Source organism: Mirounga leonina, unplaced genomic scaffold, assembly GCF_011800145.1.
Source record: "Mirounga leonina isolate KUSES-001 unplaced genomic scaffold, KU_Mleo_1.0 Mir_454, whole genome shotgun sequence".
Classification (NCBI taxonomy): domain Eukaryota; kingdom Metazoa; phylum Chordata; class Mammalia; order Carnivora; family Phocidae; genus Mirounga; species Mirounga leonina.
Genome location: NW_023270763.1, coordinates 3,706,094 through 3,712,946, shown reverse-complemented (window position 1 = coordinate 3,712,946; position 6,853 = coordinate 3,706,094). Strand labels below are relative to the sequence as shown.

General features: G+C 48.4%; 1 protein-coding gene across 1 annotated transcript in view; it reads left to right on the top strand.

Moving 5' to 3' along the window:
- Positions 1–6,853, top strand: part of MMD2 (monocyte to macrophage differentiation associated 2) — a 39,086-nt gene that overhangs the window by 17,465 nt on the left and 14,768 nt on the right. The gene's annotated exons all lie outside the window — the stretch shown is intronic.

The window sequence follows — 6,853 nt, the reverse complement described above, 5'->3', positions numbered from 1 at the left end:
CCCATCCATCCCATCTATCCCCTCATTCATCCATCCCCTCACCCATCCATCCATCCTCCAGTCTCCCCATTTATTGATCCCCCATCCATCCATCCTCCAATCTCCCCATTTATCCATCCATCCATCCGTCCTACCATCCATTCCCTATCTTCCTGTCCCCTGATCCATCCATCCATCCTTCCAGACAAATACTTACCTAGTTACTTGCCTATCAAGCCATTTGCCTATCTCTCCAGTCTACTTACCCACCTTCCCATCCAGCTAGTTCCACAGTTGCTAATTGGAAACGTACTGGAAAGTATGGCTGTTGTCTTGTGGACAGTGGGAGAGCCAATGAAAACAATAAAGTCACATTATTTTCTCCTTTTCACTAGCAATTAAAAGTTCAAATTTGAAATCTGCAATACCGAGGTGCATCAATAATGTCTTTAGGGAGTAATGGGCATAAGGGTGACATTTTGCAGTTGCCGAGAAAACTCTGTCAGCCCTACAAGAGTAGGGGGACGTGGGTAGACAGCCTAACTCCAGATGTTGCCTTCCAGTGACTTCCTTTATTCTGGGCAGCCATGCGCTGAGTGCAGGGGCAGTTTCCTGGGGAATGAGGTGGGAATGGTTCTGGAGCATGGAGATGTTGGCACCCTGGGATCCTGAGACTGGGATCACCTCCTGACCCCTGCCACTGACCCAGCTCCCACTCCAGCCTGGTGGCCACCCCCCCCAAGCCTCTGAGCACTCCTCCACCTTCCCGCTCCTCCTTTCCTGCTGCCCTTTGGTCTCCAGAAGTTCCCGCTGCTGTCTTCAGTGCGACCATCCCATCCTGTCTGTGACATCAACCCCCCCAGCAGAGGACTGACCTTCTGTTGTCGAAATCTTTACATCATAAAAGCATTGGCATAATGACCCTAAGAGAATTTTCCCCAACTTTTTATTTGGAAAAATTTCAAATGTGTATCAAAAAGTTGCAAGAAAAGTTTCATGAACGCCTGAGTGCCATTCACTTAGAGTCACCGGATATTAACCTTTTCAGAGTTGGCTTTATCATTTCCTCTTTCTCTGAACCTTTGGAGGATAAATTGCAGACATCCGGACACTTCATCCTCAAACATGTCAGGACGTATCTCTTACGGAAGGACATTCTCCCCCATAACTGGGACACACTTATCTCTCCCAGCACATGACACAACACTGTGATCTGATAGGCAGTCCATCTTTGTCTTCCCTCAGAACACTTAAATGAATTCTTAAGAAGAAAAATGCCATCAAGAGTGAATCCTACGGCCTCACCACGAATATGTATTTCATTATTGTGCATTAACAGGTCTTCCATCCATACACTTATTTCGACCTTATTATAATCATAATGAGTTATTCTCTTTCCCACCTGATGATAGATATATGGCAAACATTTCCTGTGTCATTATGCAGTTAAAAAAACTGACATTTAGTTACACAAATAAAACTTGAATATAATCCCATAAAAATTCAAACAATACAGGTCAATGGAAAATCTCCTTTGATCTCTCACCCAATCTTACAAATTCAAAAAAATAAGGGGCAGCCAAAGTCCTCTGTGACCAGAAACCCCAATTCCATCCATCTCTCCTCTTTTTTTTCCAGGCATCTTTGTATGTATGCCTTTACCACCGACCTGTTTGTTAGATATTCAGATTAATTCCTGTTACTGGGATTTGTCCAGTTCTGTGTTACTCACTGTTTAGCAGCTTGGCTTTTCATGTATCTCACTCAGTGCGTCCCTGCTTCCGCTGCCCATTGCTGTCACCCAGCAGCTTTAATATTGATGCCTTGGTCCCAGCCACAGAGAGAGGTTCCGGGTTATTTGATCTGGGATGTAGCCGGGGGATTGGCATGTTTCAAAGCTTCCCAGGAGATTTTTTTTCCTTAGCATTAAAAAAAAATTTAAGGTGAAATTGACATATAAAATTTGCCATTTTATTTTATTTTATTTTATTTTGTTTTATTTTGTTTTATTTTTATTTTAAAGTAGGCTGCATGCCCAGAATGGAACCTAACACGGGGTTTGAACTCACGACCCTGAGATCAGGACCTGAGCTGAGATCAAGACCTGGCTGAGATCAAGAATCGGATCCCTAACCGATTGAGCCACCCAGGTGCCTCCCAAAATTTGCCATTTTAAAGTGAACAGTTTAGTGGCCGAGTGCAGTCCACAATGTTGTGCAATTGCTGCCTCTGTCTGGTTCCAAACATCTCCATCCCCGCAAAAGGAGAACCTGTACCCATTAAGTGCTTGCTCCTTCCAGCCTGGAGCAACCGCTAATCTCTTTGTCGTTACGGATTTGCCTATTCTGGATATTTCATATACATAGAACCCTATAATATGTGATCTTTTGTGTCTGGCTTCTTCCACTCATGGGACAGCATCCTGTGCTTGAGATTTGTATGTGTAGCAGGTACCTGAATGTCCTTCCTTTTTACTGCTGAGTACTATCCTATCATATGGATGGATCATGTTTTGTTGATCTACCCATCCATGTGCAACCAAGATTGAGGACCACTGGCCTAACCTCGTATGGCCTCACCTTCAAATTGGAATAATAATATCTACTTTGTGAGGATGTTGTGGGCTTTAATGGGAAGTATTTGGATGGGTCAACCACCAGTAAGAAAATGGTCTCTGGACTCTTTGGGGGGCTCTCCAGGAAGATGTAAAAAGAATGCCCATTCTTTGAGCCCTGTTGCATGTCAGGCACTCCTGTGTGGCCTCTTGAGCCATTTTTTTAAAGACTTATTTATTTATTTTAGAGAGAGAGAGAGAGAGAGAGCATGAGCAGGGGGAGGGGCAGAGGGAGAGGGAGAGCGAGAGAGAAGCAGACTCCCCACTGAGCTCAAAGCCTGACATGGCTTGATCCCACAACCCATGAGATCATGACCTGAGCCAAAATCAAGAGTCAGATGCTTAACTGACTGAGCCACCCAGGCACTGCGCTCTTGAGCCATATCATCTCATGGTAGGGTTGGTAGTAGTATCTCCTTTTACATACAAGGAAGCTGCAGCCCAGAGACGGGAAGTAATTTCCCCTAGGTCTCACAGCACCTAAGTGACACTGCACAGATTTTCCACGCAGCTGTGCCCAGATCCAAAGCCCCTCCTCCGTCCTGTTCAGGATGGGAATTCAGCCTCTGTCCTTGCCTCCCTGCTGGCTTGGACTCTGGATCCTGACTCCGTTTGGGAGCTCTCCGCATGGAGTTGCCCTCCCCATCCCCCACAAATGCCATGGCCCCACGGTCATCTAAACAGAGGGCTGGCCGCGGAATGGTGATTCTGTTCTCCAGAGAGGAGGCAGAAAGGCTCACTTCCCTCCTTTAGTTTAACTAGTGACAGCCTGCTGAAAATATCGACTCTTTGGAGAGAAACTTCCCACAATCTTGAAGGCTGCTCCTTGACTGTCAGCTCTGTTCTAGAACATTCTAAATTTTATCTATATATTTCATCTGTTAAAAGTGACTCCATTGGGCGCCTGGGTGGCTCAGTTGGTTAAGCGACTGCCTTCAGCTCAGGTCATGATCCTGGAGTCCTGGGATCGAGTCCCGCATCAGGCTCCCTGCTCGGCTGGGAGCCTGCTTCTCCCTCTGACCCTCCCCCCTCTCATGTGCTCTCTCTCTCTCAAATAAATAAATAAAATCTTTAAAAAAAAAAAAAAAGACTCCATTATCTCTCTACTGGGGAATGGATAAACAAGCCATTGTACATCCAGACAATGGAATAGCGCTTAGCAGTAAAAAGGAAGGAGCCATTGGAACACGGCAACAACACGGATGGACCTCACATGCGTGATGCCCAGTAAAAAAAGCCGAACTCAAAAGGCTATGCAGAAAAAAAAGAAAAAAAAAAGATGGAAGTGTTGAGCATAATCGTCAAGACAGTAATGTGTGATTTAGGAAGGCCCATTTTCTCCTTGTATAAAACAAGTTTGTCTTAGATGCATTTTAAATAGAACTAAGTAGATCCCTGCTTGGCATTCAGAGCAGTTTCTTTCCACCCAAGAATGCACTTTGACTTTATAAAATAAATTCTTTTTAGACATTAAAAAAAATCCCAAAACAAAAACACTGCAGGCCGACCCTGTGACTGCATTTATGCGACATTCTGGAAAGGCAAAGCTGTAGGGGCAGAGAACAGGGTGGTGGTTACGTGCCTGGAGACAGGTATCGGGGGCCCAGCGTGTGCGGGCATTTGGGGAAGATGAAGGATCTGTTATTTATCTTGGTTGTGGTGGTGGTGACATGGCAGTCTTCATTTACCCAGACTCATAAAACTGGGTAGCTAAAAAAAGAAAAAAATTATACTGTATGTAAATGCAAAGGGAAAGTGAAAACCTAAAAAAACAATTCATTGTCCTCTTAAGAAATGTCTGCCTAGAGGCTCCGAAGAAAGAAAGTAGGCCAAAAGGAGGTAAAGAAAAAGTTCTTGGTTCTGGAGGGTTGTGGGAACTCTGTTTCTTGGGCGTTTGCCCCCGGCCCTGGGGCCTGGTCTCCCGGCCTTTTTCTCGGCCCGCCTTTCTTCTGTTCAGCGGCTGCAGCATGGGGCAGAGACAAGGAGGGTTTTGTGGAGCCCAGAAACAAATAAAGAACTGCCCATTGCGGGTCGCCACGGCAACGTGACATTGCCCTTGGACCCGTGAGGCTGGCACCGTGGGTGGCTTATTTGTGTTTGTTAAGGGAGCAGAGGAGAGGGCGGCCAGGCCGCGCCTGATGGCAGGTGGACAAGAACTCCCTCAGCCCCAGGCTCGGTTTCCCACCTTGGAGAAAGGCGTCAGCTGTGTCCCTGCGCAGTTGGCATCTGTCCCCCCCCCAGTCCCGTTGGCACAGCCCCCTTGGGGGCTTTTGGGCAGGACCTATCAAGATGAACACCGCATGAACCTGTTTTAGTGTCTCCAGGGCTACAGTAACAAGTGACCATACGCTTTGTGACTTAAAATAACAAAAATTTGGTCTCTCGGCTCTGGAAGCCAGAAGTCCAAAATTGAGGTGATGGCAGGTTTGATTCCTTCTGGAGGCTCTGAAGGAGAAGCTTCTGTGCCTGTCTCCCAGCCTCTGGCGGTTTCAGCAGCCCTAGGTGTCCCTTGGCTCGTGGTCACATCACGGTGGAGTCTGCGTCTCCATTGTCTCATGGGCTTCGGCTCTGTGGCTCTCCTTTTCCCATAAGCACCCTAGTTGTAGCAGATGAGGGGCTCGCCCTCCTCCGGTGGGACCTCATGTTAACTGAGGACATCTGCAACAGCTCTGTTTCCAGATGAGGTCACTTTCTGAGGTACTGGGGGTTAGGACATCTGCATAGGAATTTTGGGAAGACACAGTTCAGCTCATAACACTGCCCTGCACGCACTGGGCTGCTTGCCATGTGCTCTGCACATTCCCGTCTGCTGCTCCCTGGACCAGGAGCACCCTTCCTTCTCCTACCTCTCTTTTCATCTGGTAAACTCACTTATCCCTCGTTACCTGTCTGCCGGTGCCCGCTATGGGGCCGGGTGCTCTGCCAGGCACTCGGACATCAGGGTGTGCCTGAGCCTTGGGGAGCCTGTCCTCTCTTGGAAGCCTTCACACTATGCTGTGTCCCTCCTCTCAACTCCAGCCGGCACATAGTAGGTGCTCCTGAATGTTTCCCGGAAGGATGAGGAGCACTAATCACATGGTATTGTATTGGGATTTCTGCTTGGATTCGATGCCTTCTGGATTGTGAGCTTCTTGAGGGCAGGGCCAGGTCACCCCAATGCACCGTCCCTAGTTCTCAGTGTAAAACCAGCATACAGAAGGTGCTTAACAAATGCTCTATGAACTGTATGGCACGGATCCAGCAGGGAGGAGGTGCTCACAAATCCTCAGTGAAGTACACTTAACACGGATCCAGCATACAGAAGGTGTTCCGTAAATGCTCTGTGAACTTTATTGGCACAGATCCAGCACACAGAAGGTACTCAGTGAATGCTCTGTCATCTGTCCTGGTGTGGTACCAGCATATAGAAACTGGTCACTAAATGCTTCCTACATTCTGCCCTCTAGCTTCCCTTCTGCAAAATGGGGGGGGGGGAGGGGCGAAGGCTCCATCGGAGCTCCAGGAGAGACTGGAGGGCTCGAGGCACGGAGATTCCCAAAGACTCTGGAACACCAGGAGTGCGTATTGCTCGGGATACAGTCCACTGGTGGTTCCACATGTGGACCTACGCCCGGCAGAAATACAGTGCGATGGTCACCAAAGATGTGCGCATGGTTGCTTATGGACGGAGTTCTCCCTGGGGGCCCCAAACCGGGCATTCCACCTCCAGGAGCTGGATGCATACATTGTGTGTAGAATTCTGTCCGGCAGTGAAAACAGCCAATCCCTGCATCTGACAACATGAATGAATCTCGCCAAAGTCACGTGGAACCAAAGAAGGTGGACAAAGGAGGGTTTGTGCTGCGTGATCCCACTGATGGGAAGTCCAAGCGCAGGCCAAACTAATCAATGATGACAGAGTAAGAGGTGGTTTCCTTGAGGGAAGAGTCCCTGGGAGGGGGCCTACGGGCCCTCCTGGGGGGCGGGAAGTGAGCTCGGGCCCCTCTCGCGTGGTGGCTTTGCGGGTGGGTGCACGAGTCAGAGGGTCAGTCTGTACCCGCAGGGAGCCGTGCTCTATGTCAGACGGAAGGAAAATGAGAAACATGAAATGGAGAGAATGCTGTATTTAGCCAAGTTTGGTAACAAGTACCACATTGGGGATCAGGCACAAAATATTGGCTAGTCCAAAAAGAGTGTAATAGAAAGAGGGAGAGGGAGGAGTGGGGGGGGGAGAGAGGAGGGGAGTGGGACTCTGGATGGGGGAGGGGAAGGAGAGGAGGG